The following is a 19813-nucleotide window of genomic DNA, read 5'->3' on the forward strand; positions in this document are numbered from 1 at the left end:
CCATTCTGACGATAAGGTCCATCCTTGCGCTTATTTTTCTCATCGCCTGTCGCCATCGGAACGCAACTATGATGTGGGTAACCGCGAACTGCTCGCCATCCGCTTAGCCATAGGCGAATGGCGCCAGTGGTTGGAGGGGGCGACCGTTCCTTTTGTCGTTTGGACTGACCATAAGAACCTTGAGTACATCCGTTCTGCCAAACGACTTAATGCACGTCAAGCTCGTTGGGCGTTGTTCTTCGCTCGTTTCGAGTTCGTGATTTCTTATCGCCCGGGAAATAAGAACACCAAGCCTGATGCCTTATCCCGTCTCTTTAGTTCTTCTGTGGCTTCTACCGACCCCGAGGGGATTCTCCCTGAAGGGCGTGTTGTCGGGTTGACTGTCTGGGGAATTGAGAGACAGGTAAAGCAAGCACTCACTCACACTGCGTCGCCGCGCGCTTGTCCTAGTAACCTTCTGTTCGTTCCTGTCTCTACTCGTCTGGCTGTTCTTCAGTGGGCTCACTCTGCCAAGTTAGCTGGCCACCCCGGCGTTCGGGGTACGCTTGCTTCTATTCGCCAGCGGTTTTGGTGGCCTACTCAGGAGCGTGACACGCGCCGTTTCGTGGCTGCTTGTTCGGACTGCGCGCAGACTAAGTCAGGTAACTCTCCTCCTGCCGGTCGTCTCAGACCGCTTCCCATTCCTTCTCGACCATGGTCTCACATCGCCTTAGACTTTATTACCGGTCTGCCTTCGTCTGCGGGGAAGACTGTGATTCTTACGGTTGTCGATAGGTTCTCTAAGGCGGCACATTTCATTCCCCTCGCTAAGCTTCCTTCCGCTAAGGAGACGGCACAAATCATCATTGAGAATGTGTTCAGAATTCATGGCCTCCCGTTAGACGCCGTTTCAGACAGAGGCCCGCAATTCACGTCACAGTTTTGGAGGGAGTTCTGTCGTTTGATTGGTGCTTCCGTCAGTCTCTCTTCCGGGTTTCATCCCCAGTCTAACGGTCAAGCAGAAAGGGCCAATCAGTCGATTGGTCGCATATTACGCAGCCTTTCTTTTCGAAACCCTGCGTCTTGGGCAGAACAGCTCCCCTGGGCAGAATACGCTCACAACTCGCTTCCTTCGTCTGCTACCGGGCTATCTCCGTTTCAGAGTAGTCTTGGGTACCAGCCTCCTCTGTTCTCGTCCCAGCTCGCCGAGTCCAGCGTTCCCTCCGCTCAGGCTTTTGTCCAACGTTGTGAGCGCACCTGGAGGAGGGTCAGGTCTGCACTTTGCCGTTACAGGGCGCAGACTGTGAGAGCCGCCAATAAACGTAGGATTAAGAGTCCTAGGTATTGTCGCGGTCAGAGAGTGTGGCTTTCCACTCGTAACCTTCCCCTTACGACAGCTTCTCGCAAGTTGACTCCGCGGTTCATTGGTCCGTTCCGTGTCTCTCAGGTCGTCAATCCTGTCGCTGTGCGACTGCTTCTTCCGCGACATCTTCGTCGCGTCCACCCTGTCTTCCATGTCTCCTGTGTCAAACCTTTTCTTCGCGCCCCCGTTCGTCTTCCCTCCCCCCCCCGTCCTTGTCGAGGGCGCACCTATTTACAAGGTACGGAAGATCATGGACATGCGTTCTCGGGGACGTGGTCACCAGTACTTAGTGGATTGGGAGGGTTACGGTCCTGAGGAGAGGAGTTGGGTTCCATCTCGGGACGTGCTGGACCGTTCGTTGATTGATGATTTCCTCCATTGCCGCCAGGGTTCATCCTCGAGTGCGCCAGGAGGCGCTCGGTGAGTGGGGGGGTACTGTCATGTTTTGTCATTGATTATCATGTCTTGTCCCTGTGCTTCCCTTCTATTCGTTTCCCTCTGCTGGTCTTATTAGGTTCTTTCCCTCTTTCTATCCCTCTCTCTCCCCCTCCCTCTCTCCCTCTCTCGCTCTCTCTCTCTATCGTTCCGTTCCTGCTCCCAGCTGTTCCTCATTCTCCTAACTACCTCATTTACTCTTTCACACCTGTCCCCTATTTTGCCCTCTGATTAGAGTCCCTATTTCTCCCTCTGTTTTCCGCTTCTGTCCTTGTCGGATCCTTGTTTGCTGTTCTGTGTCCTTGTTCCGCCCTGTCGTGTTTTTGCCTTCTTCAGATGCTGCGTGTGAGCAGGTGTCTATGTCAGCTACGGCCTGTGCCTTCCCGAAGCGACCTGCAGTCTGTGGCCGCGTCTCCAGTCGTTCCTCTCTACTGACGAGAGGATTTCAGTTTTCCTGTTTTGGATTTACCTATGATAATATCCAGGAGTATCGGTTTTTGTTTTAGACTGGAATAAAGACTCTGTTTCTATTAAGTCGCTTTTGGGTCCTCATTCACCAGCATAACACAATAGCCTTGGTTTCTCAAATGACTGCCTCGCCTGGTTCACCAACTACTTCTCAGATAGAGTTCAGTGTGTCAAATCGGAGGGTCTGTTGTCCGGATCTCTGGCAGTCTCTATGGGGGTGCCACAGGGTTCAGTTCTCGGGCCGACTCTTTTCTCTGTATACATCAATGATGTTGCTCTTGCTGCTGGTGATTCTCTGATCCACCTCTATGCAGATGACACTATTCTGTATACATCCAAATGAGCTTCAATGCTATACAACTCTCCTTCCGTGGCCTCCAACTGCTTTTAAATTCCAGTCAAACTAAATGTATGCTCTTCAACCGATTGTTGCCCGCACCCCCCCCCCCCCCCCCCCCGACAAGCATCGCTACTCTGGACGGTTCTGACTTAGAATATGTGGACAACTACAAATACCTAGGTGTCTGGTTAGACTGTAAACTATTTTTCCAGACTCACATTAAGCATCTCCAATCCAAAATTAAATCTAGAATCGGCTTCCTAATTTGCAACTATCCTACCGATCATTGACTATGGTGATGTCATTTACTAAATAGCCTCCAACACACAGCAGGTATATTTCACTGGTCATCCCCAAAGCCAGCACTTCCTTTGGGGGGCGGCAGGGTAGCCTAGTGGTTAGAGCGTTGGACTAGTAACCGAAAAGGTTGCAAGTTCAAATCCCCGAGCTGACAAGGTACAAATCTGTCGTTCTGCCCCTGAACAGGCAGTTAACCCACTGTTCCTAGGCCGTCATTGAAAATAAGAATTTGTTCTTAACTGACTTGCCTAGTTAAATAAAGGTAAAATTAAAAAAAAAAAATTAAATTTGGCTGCCTTTCCTTCCAGTTCTCTGCTGCCAATGACTGGAACAAATTGCAAAAATCACTGAAGCTGGAGTCTTATATATCCCTCACTAACTTTAAGTATGAGCTGTCAGAGCAGATTACTGATCACTGTACCAATCTGTAAATAGCACACCCAACTACCTCATCCCCATATTGTTATTTATCCTCTTGCTCTTTTGCACCCCAGTATCTCTACTTGCACATCATCATCTGCACATCTATCACTCCAGTGTTAATGCTAAATTGTAGTTATTTCGACCTCTATGGCCTATTTATTGCCTACTCTTCTACATTTGCACACACTGTACATAGATGTTTCTATCGTGTTATTGCCTGTACGTTTGTTTATGTGTAACTCTGTGTTGTTGTTTTTGTCGCACTACTTTGCTTTATCTTGGCCTGGTCGCAGTTGTAAATGAGAACTTGTTCTCAACTGGCCTACCTGGTTAAATAAAGGTGAAATTAAAAAAAATATATATATATATACTACCCACCACGGCGACCTGTATGCTGTCGTTGGCTGGCCCTCACTACATATTCATTGCCAAACCCACTGGCGCCAGGTCATCTATAAGTCTTTGCTAGGTAAAGCCCCGCCTTATCTCAGCTCACTGGTCACCATAGCAGCACCCACCTGTAGCACGCGCTCCAGCAGATATGTTTCACTGGTCACCCCCAAAGCCAACACCTCCTTTGGCTGCCTTTCCTTCTAGTTCTCTGCTGCAAATCACTGAAGCTGGTGTCACGCCCTGACCTTAGAGAGCCTTTTTATTCTCTATTTGGTTAGGTCAGGGTGTGACTTGGGTGGGCAAATCTATGTTTCTATTTCTTTGTTGGCCTAGTATGGTTCCCAATCAGAAGCAGCTGGTTATCGTTGTCTCTGATTAGGCAGCCTTTTTTCCCACCTTAGATTGTTGGATCTTGTTTTTGCATAGTTGATGTCTAGCCCTGCAGAACGTTACGTTCGGTTTTGTATTTTGTTGTTTTGTCGGAGTTCAGTATTAAAAATCATGAACACTTTCCACGCTGCGCTTTGGTCTCATTCATCTAATGACAGCCGTAACAGCTGGAGACTTATATCTTCCTCACTAACTTTAAGCATCAGCTGTCAGAGCAGCTTACCAATCACTGTACCTGTACACAGCCAATCTGTAAAAAGCCCACCCAACTACCTCATCCCCATATTGTTATTACATTTTTTGCTCTTTTGCACCCCAGTATCTCTACTTGGACATCATCCTCTGCAGATCTATCACTCCAGTGTTAATGCTAAATTGTAATTATTTCACCACTATGGCCTATTTATTGCCTTACCTCTCTAATCTTACTACATTTGTACATACTGTACATATATTTTTCTATTGTGTTATTGACTGTACGTTTGTTTATCCCATGTGTAACTCTGTGTTGTTTTTGTCACACTGCTTTGCTTTATCTTGGCCAGGTCGCAGTTGTAAATGAGAGCTTGTTCTCAACTGGACCTGGTCAATGACCTGAAGAGAGCTGGGACCACAGTCTCAAAGAAAACCATTAGTAACACACTACGCCGTCATGGATTAAAATCCTGCAGCGCACGCAAGGTCCCCCTGCTCAAGCCAGCGCATGTCCAGGATTTTTTGGTGTTCTTGGGGTTGTACTCATCCTTCTTCTTCCTCCAAACACGGCGAGTGGAGTTTAGACCAAAAAGCTCTATTTTTGTCTCATCAGACCACACGACCTTCTCCCATTCCTCCTCTGGATCATCCAGATGGTCATTGGCAAACTTCAGACGGGCTTGGACATGCGCTGGCTTGAGCAGGGGGACCTTGCGTGCGCTGCAGGATTTTAATCCATGACGGCGTAGTGTGTTACTAATGGCTTTCATTGAGACTGTGGTCCCAGCTCTCTTCAGGTCATTGACCAGGTCCTGCCGTGTAGTTCTGGGCTGATCCCTCACCTTCCTCATGATCATTGATGCCCCACGAGGTGAGATCTTGCACGGAGCCCCAGACCGAGGGTAATTGACCGTCATCTTCAACTTCTTCCATTTTCTAATAATTGCGCCAACAGTTGTTGCCTTCTCACCAAGCTGCTTGCCTATTGTCCTGTAGCCCATCCCAGCCTTGTGCAGGTCTACAATTTTATCCCTGATGTCCTTACACAGCTTTCTGGTCTTGGCCATTGTGGAGAGGTTGGAGTCTGTTTGATTGAGTGTGTGGACAGGTGTCTTTTATACAGGTAACGAGTTCAAACAGGTGCAGTTAATACAGGTAATGAGTGGAGAACAGGAGGGCTTCTTAAAGAAAAACTAACAGGTATGTGAGAGCCGGAATTCTTACTGGTTGGTAGGTGATCAAATACTTATGTCATGCAATAAAATGCAAATGAATTACTTAAAAATCATACAATGTGATTTTCTGGATTTTTGTTTTAGATTCCGTATCTCACAGTTGAAGTGTACCTATGATACAAATTACAGACCTCTACATGCTTTGTAAGTAGGAAAACCTGCAAAATCGGCAGTGTATCAAATACTTGTTCTCCCCATTGTATATGAAATATAAAAAAAGGAAATACCTTATTTACATAAGTATTCAGACCCTTTGCTATGAGACTCGAAATTGAGCTCAGGTGCACCCTGTTTCCATTGATCATCATTAAGATGTTTCTACAACTTGATTGGAGTCCATCGGTGGTAAATTCAATTGATTCGACATGATTTGGAAAGGCACACACCTGTCTGTATGTATATTATATTAATTGCTACTTATAGTCATCATAAGGTCCCACAGTTGACAGTTAATGTCAGAGCAAAAAGAGCAAAAACCAAGCAATGACGTCGGAGAAATTGTCTGTAGAGCGCCGAGACAGAATTGTGTCGAGGCAACGATCTGGGAAAGAGTACCCCAAAAATTCTGCTGTCTTGAAGTGGCACCCATTGTTCTTAAATGGAAGAAATTTGGAACCACCAATACTTTTCCTAGAGCTGGCCACTCGGCCAAACTGAGCAATCGGGGGAGAAGGGCCTTGGTCAGGAAGGTGAAAAGATACACGATGGTCACTCTGACAGAACTCCGGAGTTCCTCTGTGGAGATGGGAGAAGCTTCCAGAAGGACAACCATCTCTGCAGCACTCCACCAACCAGGCCTTTATGGTATGGCCAAACAGAAGCCACTCCTCAATAAAAGACATGACAGCCCTCTTTGAGTTTGCCAAAAGGCACCTAAAGACTCTCAGACCATGAGAAATAAGATTCTCTGGTCTGATGAGACTAAGATTGAACTCTTTGGCCTGAAAGCCAAGCGTCACGTCTGGAGTAAACCTGGCACCATCCCTACGGTGAAGCATGGTGATGGTAGCATCATGCTGTGGGGATGTTTTTCAGCGTCAGGGACTGGGAGACTAGTCAGGATTGAGGCAAAGATTAATGGAGCAAAGCACAGAGTGATCCTTAATGAAAACCTGCTCCAGAGCGCTCAGGACCTCAGACTGGGGCGAACGTACTCCTTCCAACAGGACAACAACCCTAAGCACACAGTCAAGACAAAGCAGGAGTTGCTTCGGGACAAGTCTCTGAATGTCCTTGAGTGGCCCAGCCAGAGCCCGAACTTGAACCCGATCGAACATCTCTGGAGAGACCTGAAAATAGCTGTGCAGCGACACTCCCCATCCAACCTGACAGAGCTCGAGAGGATCTGCAGAGAAGAATGGGAGAAACTCCCCAAATACAGGTGTACCAAGCTTGTAGCGTCATACCCAAGAAAACTGTAGGCTGTAATCGCTGCCAAAGGTGCTTCAACAAAGTACTGAGTTAAGGGTCTGAATACTTATTTAAATGTGATATTTTCAAAATTTTTATAAATTAGCAAAAACGTCATTTTTTTTTGTTGCTTTGTCATTATGGCTGTAACGTAACATAACATGGAAAAAGTCAAGGGGTCTGAATACTTTCCGAAGGCACTGTACTGTATGTATATTATATTAATTGCTACTACTTACAGTTGAAGTTTACATACACTTTACATTTAAAAAAACCTCAGTTTTTCATCATTCCTGACATTTAATCAGAGTAAAAATTCCCTGTCTTAGGTCAGTTAGGAACACCACTTTATTTTAAGAATGTTTTTGCTTTGTCATTATGGGGTATTGTGTGTAGATTAATGAGTAAAAACAAACAATTTAATACATTTTAGATTAATGCTGTAACTTAACAACATTTGGAAAGAGTCAAGGGGTCTGAATACTTTCCGAATGCACTGTAGGTGTTCCTCTTGTCCAGATGTGTTAGGGCTATGTGAATACCGTCAAATGGCATCTTCCGTAGGTAGGCAAATTGGAGTGTGTCCAGTGTTCCTGGGATGCTGGCCTTAATGTGGGCCATGACCAGCCTCTCGAAGCACTGCATGATGATTAGGGTGAGGGCAATGTAGCAATAGTCAATTGGGCATGTCACCTTGTTTTCATGGGCAATGTGATGATGATGGTCTTCTTGAAGCAGGTGGGGAGTACAGCCTGCCAGCTGGTCAGCATACAATCTGAGGATGCGGCCAGGGATGACCTCTGAGCTTTGTGAGTATTCAGTCTTTTTAGTGAGTTAACCTCATGTCAGCCTCATAGAGCAAAAGTACCTGGTCTTCCTGGATGGCTCGGTATTGTCTGCCTCAAAGCGAGCATTGATTGTGTTAAGCTCATCTGGGAGGGAGGCTTCGGTGTGCACCACATAGCTGAATTTGCTTTTGTAGTCTGTGGTACTTGCCACATGTGTCGTGAGTCTGAGTTGTCGAACATACATTTCAAGTTCGAGTATGCATTCTCTTTTTGCAAGCCTAATGGATTTGCGGAGCGCGTACCTGTTTGCCTTGTACGCGTCACACGCCACAGACATTGAATGCTATAATACGTGCTCTCAACATGGTACGGATATCTCCATTCATGCAGGCTATTTGGTTGGGGTATGTCCAGATTGTTATTGTGCGTACAACATCATCAACTAATTTGCTAATGAAGTCTGTGACTGACCTTTTATATTCCTCTATGTTCATGGATGAGTACTGGGTGGATGAATCTTTGAACATATTCCAATCAGTTTTCTCAAAACAGTCCTGCAGCATTGAGTCTGCCTCCTCTGTCCAGCGCCTCACTATTCGCTGTGTTGGGGGCTCCCTCTTGAGTTGCTGCTTGTAAGCGGGGAGCAGGAACAGAGACGAAATGGAGGCGGGGGATGGCTTTGTACGCATCACAGATATTTGTATTTACCCACTCCAGCACGTGGTTTCCTCTCGTGGGGTAGGATGTTGGTGATATTTTGGAAGAATTTGTTTTAAACATGCTTGATTAAAATCACCCGAGACAATAAAGAATGCTTCCGGGTGAGAGGATTCTTGCTGACTAATGTTCTTGTACGGTTCGCTGAGTGCCGTCTTGATGTTTGGTTGTGGGGGTATGTACACAGCTGTGATAATAACATACGTGAATTCACTCGGCATATAGTGGGGGCAGCATTTTAGCATCCGAAATTCCAGGTCGAGTGAAGAGGAACTCAAGATGTTTCAGCTTTGGTACGCCAGGCATACACCTCCCCCCTACTTTTACCAGAAGCCGCCGTTCGATCCACACAGAAAATGGAAAAATCGTCTAGTTGAATAGCAGAGTCGAGTGTATTGGTCAGCAGCAACAGGTAATCCCGCTGTGCGGCGAACAAAGGAGTGAATGTATTATTCCAGATCTGGGGGGCTGAGAGATAAGTGTGTCGCTTCCAATTCATGATTCAGAAGTGTTTTTCATCGTAGGAAATTACACAAACAAATTGCACAAACATTCTGAACAAACAAAGTAATTATTAGAGCTAAAATAGCCATAAAAAAGCAAAGTTGAGCAGGAATCGGCAAGATGCACGTCCTCCTCAGTGCCTCCTCCTCTTACGTTTTTTATATAAAGCCCTGTTCCCTCCCTATAAAGCTTTATTTTGGCTTACCTGCTCTCTGTCAATACATTCAACTGACAAATACAGATCTTAATTAATACAACTACTTAAATTTATCCAGTGTCCTTTACATTTGTTTTTTAAGTATCTAGTTACGATTGCTGAAGGTAAAGCAAGACCTATTTATCATAGTGTCTGTCAAGTGCTAGAGGCTGAATAACACACAACACTCCAATGCTTCCCACAGTTGTGTCAAGTTGGCTGGATGTCCTTTGGGTGGTGGACCATTCTTGATACACGCAGGAAACTGTTGAGCGCGAAAAACCCAGCAGCGTTGCAGTTCTTGAAACACTCAAACCGGTGCACCTGGCATCTACTACCATACCCCATTCAAAGGCACTCAAATCTTTCGTCTTGTCCATTCACCCTCTGAATGGCACATACACAATCTATGTCTTATTTGTCTCAAGGCTTAAAAATACTTACAGTGGGGCAAAAAAGTATTTAGTCAGCCACCAATTGTGCAAGTTCTCCCACTTAAAAAGATGAGAGAGGCCTGTAATTTTCATCATAGGTACACTTTGACTATGACAGACAAAATGAGAAAAAAAATCCAGAAAATCACATTGTAGGATTTTTAATGAATTTATTTGCAAATTATGGTGGAAAATAAGTATTTGGTCACCTACAAACAAGCAAGATTTCTGGCTCTCACAGACCTGTAACTTCTTCTTTAAGAGGCTCCTCTGTCCTCCACTCGTTACCTGTATTAATGGCACCTGTTTGAACTTGTTATCAGTATAAAAGACACCTGTCCACAACCTCAAACAGTCACACTCCAAACTCCACTATGGCCAAGACCAAAGAGCTGTCAAAGGACACCAGAAACAAAATTGTAGACCTGCACCAGGCTGGGAAGACTGAATCTGCAATAGGTAAGCAGCTTGGTTTGAAGAAATCAACTGTGGGAGCAATTATTAGGAAATGGAAGACATACAAGACCACTGATAATCTCCCTCGATCTGGGGCTCCACGCAAGATCTCACCCCGTGGGGTCAAAATGATCACAAGAACGGTGAGCAAAAATCCCAGAACCACACGGGGGGACCTAGTGAATGACCTGCAGAGAGCTGGGGCCAAAGTAACAAAGCCTACCATCAGCAAGGGCATTGAAGATGAAATGTGGCTGGGTCTTTCAGCATGACAATGATCCCAAACACACCGCCCGGGCAACGAAGAAGTGGCTTCGTAAGAAGCATTTCAAGGTCCTGGAGTGGACTAGCCAGTCTCCAGATCTCAACCCCATAGAAAATCTTTGGAGGGAGTTGAAAGTCCGTGTTGCCCAGTAACAGCCCCAAAACATCACTGCTCTAGAGGAGATCTGCATGGAGGAATGGGCCAAAATACCAGCAACAGTGTGTGAAAACCTTGTGAAGACTTACAGAAAACGTTTGACCTCTGTCATTGCCAACAAAGGGTATATAACAAAGTATTGAGAAACTTTTGTTATTGACCAAATACTTATTTTCCACCATAATTTGCAAATAAATTCATTAAAAATCCTACAATGTGATTTTCTGGATTTTTTTCTCTCGTTTTGTCTGGCATAGTTGAAGTGTACCTATGATGAAAATTACAGGCCTCTCTCATCTTTTTAAGTGGGAGAACTTGCACAATTGGTGGCTGACTAAATACTTTTTTGCCCCACTGTATTTAACCTCTCCTCCCCGCAATCTACACTGATTAAAGTGGATTTAACAAGTGACATCAATAAGGGATCATAGCTTTCACCTGGATTCACCTGGTCAGTCTATGTCATGGAAAGAGCAAGTGTTCCTAATGTTTTGTACACTCAGTGTATGTCCTAAATCCCAATCAAGCTGGTGTTTGGTAAAAACACTTGTGTGTGAAAGAAAACAGGGGAGGGGACAGACTTCACACCATCCTGTTTGTGGTTAAACAGAGAGAGATATTAACGTTCATTTATGTTAATTAATTAGTGTTACTTTGTATTGTTTATTTCGCTTTTGTTTATTATCTAATTCACTTGCTTTGTCATTGTTAACATGTGTTTCCCATGCCAATAAAGCCCTTAAATTAAATTGAATTGAATTGAGAGAACGAAAAAGAGAGGCGACAGAGAGAGAGAGAGAGAGGCAACAGAGAGAGGCGACAGAGAGAGAGAGAGGCGACAGAGAGAAAGAGAGGCGACAGAGAGAGAGAGAGGCGACAGAGAGAGAGAGGCGACAGAGAGAGAGAGGCGACAGAGAGAGAGAGAGGCGACAGAGAGAGAGAGAGAGGCGAAAGAGAGAGAGAGAGAGGCGACAGAGAGAGAGAGGCGACAGAGAGAGAAAGAGAGAGAGAGGCATCAGAGGAACAGACAAAGACAGAGGGTTTTGAGAGAGAGAGAAAGCGAGAGAGAGCGACAGAGAAAGAGAGCGGTGACAGAGAGAGAGAGTGACAGAGAGAAAGAGAGATGACAGAGGGAGAGAGAGAGAGGCATCAGAGGAACAGACAAAGACAGAGGGTTTTGAGAGAGAAAGAAAGCGAGAGAGAGAGAGAGAGAGAGGCGACAGAGAGAGAGAGGCGACAGAGAGAGAGAGAGGCGACAGAGAGAGAGAGAGGCGACAGAGAGAGAGAGAGGCGACAGAGAGAGAGAGAGGCGACAGAGAGAGAGAGAGGCGACAGAGAGAGAGAGAGGCGACAGAGAGAGAGAGAGGCGACAGAGAGAGAGAGGCGACAGAGAGAGAGAGGCGACAGAGAGAGAGAGGCGACAGAGAGAGAGAGGCGACAGAGAGAGAGAGGCGACAGAGAGAGAGAGGCGACAGAGCGAGAGAGAGAGGCGACAGAGCGAGAGAGAGAGAGGCGACAGAGAGAGAGAGAGAGAGAGGCGACAGAGAGAGAGAGAGGCGACAGAGAGAGAGAGGCGACAGAGAGAGAGAGAGGCGACAGAGAGAGAGAGAGGCGACAGAGAGAGAGAGAGAGGCGACAGAGAGAGAAAGAGAGAGAGGCATCAGAGGAACAGACAAAGACAGAGGGTTTTGAGAGAGAGAGAAAGCGAGAGAGAGCGACAGAGAAAGAGAGCGGTGACAGAGAGAAAGAGAGATGACAGAGGGAGAGAGAGAGAGGCATCAGAGGAACAGACAAAGACAGAGGGTTTTGAGAGAGAAAGAAAGCGAAAGAGAAGCGACAGAGAAAGAGAGAGTTGAGAGATAGAGGATTTTGATAGAGGGATTTAACTATTTGCACGTAATATTACATTTGTTATGTCTTTCTTATTTTTGAACTTTTGTGAGTGTAATGTTTACTGTTAATTGTTTTTGTTTATTTAACTTTTCTTTATTATATAGTTCACTTGCTTTGGCAATGTTAATATATGTTTCCCATGCCAATGAAGCCCTTAAATTGAACTGAAATTGAATTTGAATTGAGAGAGAGATGCATTACTAATTTCAGCTCATTACACCGTAGTAGAGCTCTGACCAGGATGTTCACACAGAGATGTCAGGAAAATACCTGCTGCTGGTATGTGACGTCACTGGAGTTTTCTACTCACTGCCCAGAGCAAGATGTCAGAATTGTTAATGGAAGAACTCTCTTTTAGATGATCAGTGTTAGGCTACTACCTCAACAAGATTGGGCCAGACACACCAGACAGGGGAAAGAGGTGTGGGTTGGAGAACAGGGCGGGCTGGGGATGGTCGTCTGCAGGGCTGGTGTTTGTAGAAGCCATGTTACTTTTCTGGGACTGATGGATACATGGAGAGTGGGAGAAAGGGGATCCAGGAGGGAGGCAGGATCAAACCAATGGGCCCCCAGTTCCTGACAGGCTGGCATGAAGGGTTGATCTGGGAGTGGAAACTGTAATAACCTACTTGTTTGTTTGTCCGCCACCCATGGATATTCCCTCTCTCAGCTCTGTGCTCTGTCAGACAGCTATCAGCTCTATCACGTAGAGGATATGAGTCTACATTCTGCCAATGTTCTATCTCTGTAACACACACACACTTACACACGCATGCAATCACACACACACACACGCACACACAAACGCACACACACACACACACACAAACACACACACACACACACACACACACACACACACACACACACACACACACACACACACACACACACACACACACACACACACACTCACAGACACACTCACAGACACAGTAACAAAATAAGCGTTACTGTTGCAGACATGGTGCTTTACTATATATCTAAAGACTGGCTGAGCCATCTCTGATTGCACCACATTCCTGAGCATGTTTGGTGCAATCTGATAAGAGCTTGAGATATGGACCTCCTCTCCCTGTCAGCACCATCTGACAGACGGGAAGCTTCTTCATACACCAAACACTCACAGACATTAACACACACTCCCATATACGAACTTACATACACATGCACTCATAAAATACTTTATACTTCTATACACGCTGCCAAAATAAACTGCTTTATCAGATCCATTGGCTATTTGAAACAGGGTTAGGGGAAGGAAGGGGAGGTGTTGGATACTCACTGTCTGCGTTCAGCTCTAGCAGACCCCCCTGTAGCACAGCAACGCCCTTCCTGCCTGTGTGATTTCAATCTGAGGGTGTTTGTTTGGATCCGTCTTCAGTGCTGGCGTCAGAGGGCCTAATCGGGGGAGACACACTCCAAACCCCCTGGGAGTGTTGAAGGGACCCTCTTTTCATCCCTTCAAGTGGCCGGACGGTGGGGACGATCAAAACACACTATCACTTAGTATCTGAGGCTGTCTGACCTCCCTTCTCGGGCCTCAACCTGATCCCTCACTACTCCCCACACAGTCACACACACACACAAGCACGCACGCACTAAAGCACGCACACACACACACACACGCACACAGACGTTCACACACACAGACGTACACACACACGGACGTGTACCCACACACAATTCCCCTGGATGCTACGTGCTGAACCGATTCCCTTTTGAAGTGATGAGTGAAAGAACAGGCCGAGGTGAGATGTCTAGATGGCCTCTTCTGCTGCTGTGTGCTATTATCTCACAAACGCACTCTTGAACAAAAGCCTGACGGTTCAACTCCTGACAGGTGGAGATGGTAAGCATCACCTTTACGGCATGACCCGACCTGCAGGGCATTTCTCTCATTCCTCTGCTAAGGCCTGGAGGTGTCCAGTAGTCACTGCTGTTCAGAGGGGAACAACAGGCATATATACAGAGCCCTGTGCCAGTCTGACTAGGGTTCAACAACACAGAGACTGTCTGTGGCCAAGGCCTGCTGATAGATATCAGTGTTTGTCTGGCTCTCTTCATTCCTACTCTATCTGTATCATGCTGGTTCTTATAGAGTCTCTGGGAGGTGGTTTGGGGCATGCTTTCATCCATCTGTACGATTCTCTCTTATCTTATCTCTGGCCCTTACAGAGAGAGCTAACCTGCCTGTCAGGAACTGGAGGGAGGATACAAAGGCCTAAGCTCATTTTTCATTTTTTCCCACATTTATAGTCATTTAGCGGACGCCTTTATCCAGAGCGACTTACAGGAGCAATTAGGGTAAGTTCCTAGGTGTCCACATCACCATTGAGAGCATCTTGACTGACTGCATCAACGCTTGGTATGGCAACTGCTTGGCATCTGACCGTAAGGCGCTACAGAGGGTAATGAATACATCCCAGTACATCACTGGAGCTGAGCTCTGATACCCAGGACCTCTATAGCAGGCTGTGTCAGATGAAGGCTGTAAAAATTGTCAAAGACTCCAACCACCCAAATCTTAGACTGTTCTCACTGGATACTACCCCCCCCCCCCCCCCCCCACTCACACATACTACACTGACAATCCAACATATACACAAACACTACATATGCTCACACACACAAAACACACATACACACGCATGTGTATGGACGCAATACACACACTCACACACACACATATGCACACTTTCTCACTCTTTCACACTCTTCACATATGCTGCTGCTACTCTATTTATTATCTATCCTGATTGCCTAGTCACTTTTACCCCTACCTACATGTACATATTACCTCAATTACCTCAACTATCTTGTACCGGCAGGTAGCCTAGTGGTTAGAGCGTTGGGACAGTAACTGAAAGGTTGCTGGATTGAATCCCCCAGCTGACAAAGTCCCCCAGCTGTTGTTCTGCCCGAGCAAGGCAGTTAAATGTCGATGTTGATTATGGCAGCCCCCGCACCTCTCTGATTCAGAGGTGTTTGGTTAAATGCTGAAGATGCATTCAGTTGTACAATTGACTAGGTACCCCCCCCCCCCCTTGCACATTGACTTGGTACCAGTACTTCTTGTATATACAGTGCCTTCAGAAAGTAGTTATACCCTTTGACTGATTCCACATTTTGTTGTGTTACAGACGGAATTCAAAATTGATTAAATTGTTTGTTTTTCTCACCCATCTACACACAATACCCCATAAAACATTTTTGGAAATGTATTAAAAAATATATATATATCTCATTTACATAAGTATTCACAACCCTGATTCAATACTTTGTAGAAGCACCTTTGGCAGTGATTACAGCGGTGAGTCTTTCTAGGTAAGTCTCTTAGAGCTTTCCACACCTGGATTGCGCAATTATTATTATTATTATTCTTTTCAGAATTCTTCAAGCTCTGTCAAATTGGTTGTTGATCATTGCTAGACAACCATTTTCAGGTCATGCCATACATTTTAAAGCAGATTTAAGTCAACTGTAACTCGGCCACCCAGGAACATTCACTGTCTTCTTGGTAAGAAACTCCAGTGTAGATTTCAAATCAAATGTTATTAGTCATATGCGCCAAATACAATAGGTGTAGACATTACAGTGAAATGCTTAATTACGAGCCCCTAACCAACAATGCAGTTAAAAAAAATACAGATAAGAAATAAAAGTAACAAGTAATTAAAGAGCAGCAGTAAAATAACAATAGCGAGACTATATACGGGTGGGTACCGGTTAGTTGAGGTAATATGTACATGTACTGTAGGTAGAGTTATTAAAGTGACTATGCATAGATGATAACAACAGAGCGTAGCAGTGGTGTAAAAGAGGGGGGGGCACTACAAATAGTCTGGGTAGCCATTTGATTAGCTGTTCAGGAGTCTTTTGGCTTGGGGGTAGAAGTTGTTTAGAAGCCTCTTGGACCTATACTTGGCGCTCCGGTACCGCTTGCCGTGCGGTAGCAGAGAGAACAATCTATGACTAGAGTGGCTGGAGTCTTTGACACATTTTAGGGCCTTCCTCTGATTTGGCTTTGTGTTTTAGGTTATTGTCCTGCTGAAAGGTGAATTCATCTTCCAGTGTCTGGTGGAAAGCAGACTGAACCAGGTTTTCGTCTAGGATTTTGCCTTTGCTGAGCTCCATTCCCTTTTATCCTGAAAAACTCCCCAATCCTTAACGATTACATGATGCAGTCACCACTTTGCTTTAAAATATGGAGAGTGGTACTCAGTAATGTGTTATATTGGATTTGTATTCAGGACAAAAAGTCTATTGCTTTGCCACATTTTTTGCAGTACTTCTTTAGTGCCTTCTTGCAAACAGGATGCATATTTTGGAATATCTTTATTCTGTACAGGCTTCCTTCTATTCACTCTGTCAATTAGGTTATTATTGTGGATCAATTACAATAGTGTTGATCCATCCTCAGTTTTCTCCTATCACAGCCATTAAACTGTTTTAAAGTCACCATTGGCCTTATGGTGAAATCCCTGGGCAGTTTCCTTCCTCTCCGGCAAATGAGTTAGGAAGGACACCTGTATCTTTGGGTGTATTGATACATAATCCTAAGTGTAATTAATAACTTCACCATGGTCAAAGAGATATTGCAAGGTCTTGGAAAACCTCCCTGGTCTTTGTGGTTGAATATGTGTATGAAATGCACTGCTTAACTGAGGGACCTTACAGATAATTGTATGTGTGGGGTACAGAGATGAGGTAATCATTCAAAAATCATGTTAAACAGTATTGCACACAGAGTGAGTTGATGCAACTTATAATGTGACTTGTTAAGCAAATCTTTATGCCTGAAATAATTTAGGCTTGCCTTAACAAAGGGGTTGAATATTTATTGTCTCAAAACATGTCAGCTGTTCATTTTTTATTAATTTGGAAAAACATATTTCCACAAAATTCAGGCTGTAACAAAACAAAATGTGGCAAAAGTCAAGGGGTGTGAATACTTTCTGAAGGCACTGCAGTCTCGTTATTGTTATTTAATTGTGTCACTATTTCCTTTTTTGTAAATGTTTCTTACTTTTTAACTCTGCATTGTTGTGAACGGGCTCGTAAGTAAGCATTTCACTGTAAAGTCTAAACCTGTTGTGTTTGCCGTATGTGACAAATAAAAATTGATTTGACATCGACACATTTTACACCTAGTTGGCTCAGAGATTCCAACCAGCAACCTTTACATTACATTTACATTTAAGTCATTTAGCAGACGCTCTTATCCAGAGCGACTTACAAATTGGTGCATTCACCTTATGATATCCAGTGGAACAACCACTTTACAATAGTGCATCTAACTCTTTTAAGGGGGGGGGGGTTAGAAGGATTACTTTATCCTATCCTAGGTATTCCTTAAAGAGGTGGGGTTTCAGGTGTCTCCGGAAGGTGGTGATTGACTCCGCTGACCTGGCGTCGTGAGGGAGTAACCTTCAGTTACAGGCCCAACGCTCTTAACTGCTAGGCTACCTTCCTCCCAGAGAAGTGGCCTTTAGGCTTTCACTCTATACAGTGGTGTGAAGTACTTAAGTAACAATACTTTAAAGTACTTCGTTTTTTGGGGTATCTGTACTTTACTTTTTATATTTTTGACTACTTTTACTTTTACTCCACTATAATTCAAAATAAAATAATGTACTTTTTACTGCATACATGCTTAGCAGTTCACGCTCTTTTCAAGAAAACATCTCTGGTCATCCCTACTGCCTCTGATCTGGCAGACTCACTATACACGAATCCTTAAATTGTCAATTATGTCTGAGTGTTGGTGCGTGTCCCTGGAGTTCCGTAAATTTTAAAACAAGAACAATGTGCCGTTTGCTTAATACAAGGAATTTGAAATGATTTATATTTTTTACTTTGATACTTACAGTGCCTTCATAAAGTATTCAGACCCCTTGACTGTTTTCAAATTTTGATAAGTTACAGCCTTATTATAAAATGGATTAAATATTTTTTTAGTCTCAGCAATATACACACAATACCCCACAATGACAAAGTGAAAACAGGTATTTAGACATTTTTGCAAATGTATTACATCAGTATTCAGATGCTTTAAAATGAGATGAGAAATTGAGCTTAGGTGCATCCTGTTTCCACTGATCATTCTTGAGATGTTTCTACAACTTGATTGGAGTCCACCTGTGGTAAATTCAATTGATTGGACATGATTTGGAAAGGCACACATCTGTCAATATAAGGTCTCACTGTTGACAGTGCATGTCAGAGCAAAATCCAAGCCATGAGGTCGAAGGAATTGTCTGGTAGAACTACGAGACAGGATTGTGTCGAGGCGCAGATCTGGGGAAGGGTAATAAAACAATTCTGCAGCATTGAAGATCCCCAAAAACACAGTGGCCTCCATCATTCTTAAATGGAAGAAGTTTGGAACCACCAAGACTCTTCCTAGCACTGGCCGCCCGGGCCAAACTGAGCAAACGGCGGAGAAGGCCTTGATCAGCGAACCCGATGGTCACTCTGACAGAGCTCCAGAGTTCCACTGTGGAGATGGGAGTACCTTCCAGAAGGACAACCATCCCTGCAGCACTCCACCAATCAGAGTGGCCAGACGGAAGCCACTCCTCAGTCAAAGGCACATGACAACCCACTTGGTGTTTGTAAAAAAGCACCTAAAGAATCTCAGACCATCAGAAACAAGATTCTCTGGTCTGATGAAACCAAGATTGAACTCTTTGGCCTGAATCCCAAACGGCATGTCTGGAGTAAACCTGGCACCTTCCCTAGGGTGAAGCATGGTGGTGCCAGCGTCATGCTGTGGGGATGTTTTTCAGTGGCAGGGACTGGGAGACTAGTCAGGATTGAGGCAAAGATGAACGGAGCAAAGTACAGAGAGATCCTTGATGGAAACCTTCTCCAGAGCGCTCAGGACCTCTGAACAGGAGCGAAGGTTCAATTAGGTTCAATTACCAACAGGACAACAACCCTAAGCACACAGCAAAGACAATGCAGAAGTGGCTTTGGGACAAGTCTCTGATTATCCTTGAGTGGCCCAGCCAGAGCCCTGACTTGGATCAGATCAAACATCTCTGGAGAGACCTGAAAATAGCTGTGCAGCAACACTCCCGATCCAACCTGACAGAGCTTGAGAGGATCTGCAGAGAAGATTGGGAGAAACTCCCCAAATACAGGAGTGCCAAGCTTGTAGCATCATACCCAAGAAGACTCGATGATGTAATCCTTTCCAAAGGTGCTTCAACAAAGTTTTGATTGAAGAGTCTGAATACTTATGTAAATGTGACATTTCAGTTTTTTATTTGTAATAAATTAGCAAAAATGTCCCCAAAAAATGTTTTTGCTTTGTCATTATGGCTGTAACGTAACAGAACGTGGAAAAAGTCAGGGTCTGAATACTTTCCGAGGGCACTGTACTGTATGTACAGTGGGGAGAACAAGTATTTGATACACTGCCGATTTTGCAGGTTTTCCTACTTACAAAGCATGTAGAGGTCTGTA

Source organism: Salvelinus alpinus, chromosome 1 (genome assembly GCF_045679555.1).
Source record: "Salvelinus alpinus chromosome 1, SLU_Salpinus.1, whole genome shotgun sequence".
Lineage (NCBI taxonomy): Eukaryota > Metazoa > Chordata > Actinopteri > Salmoniformes > Salmonidae > Salvelinus > Salvelinus alpinus.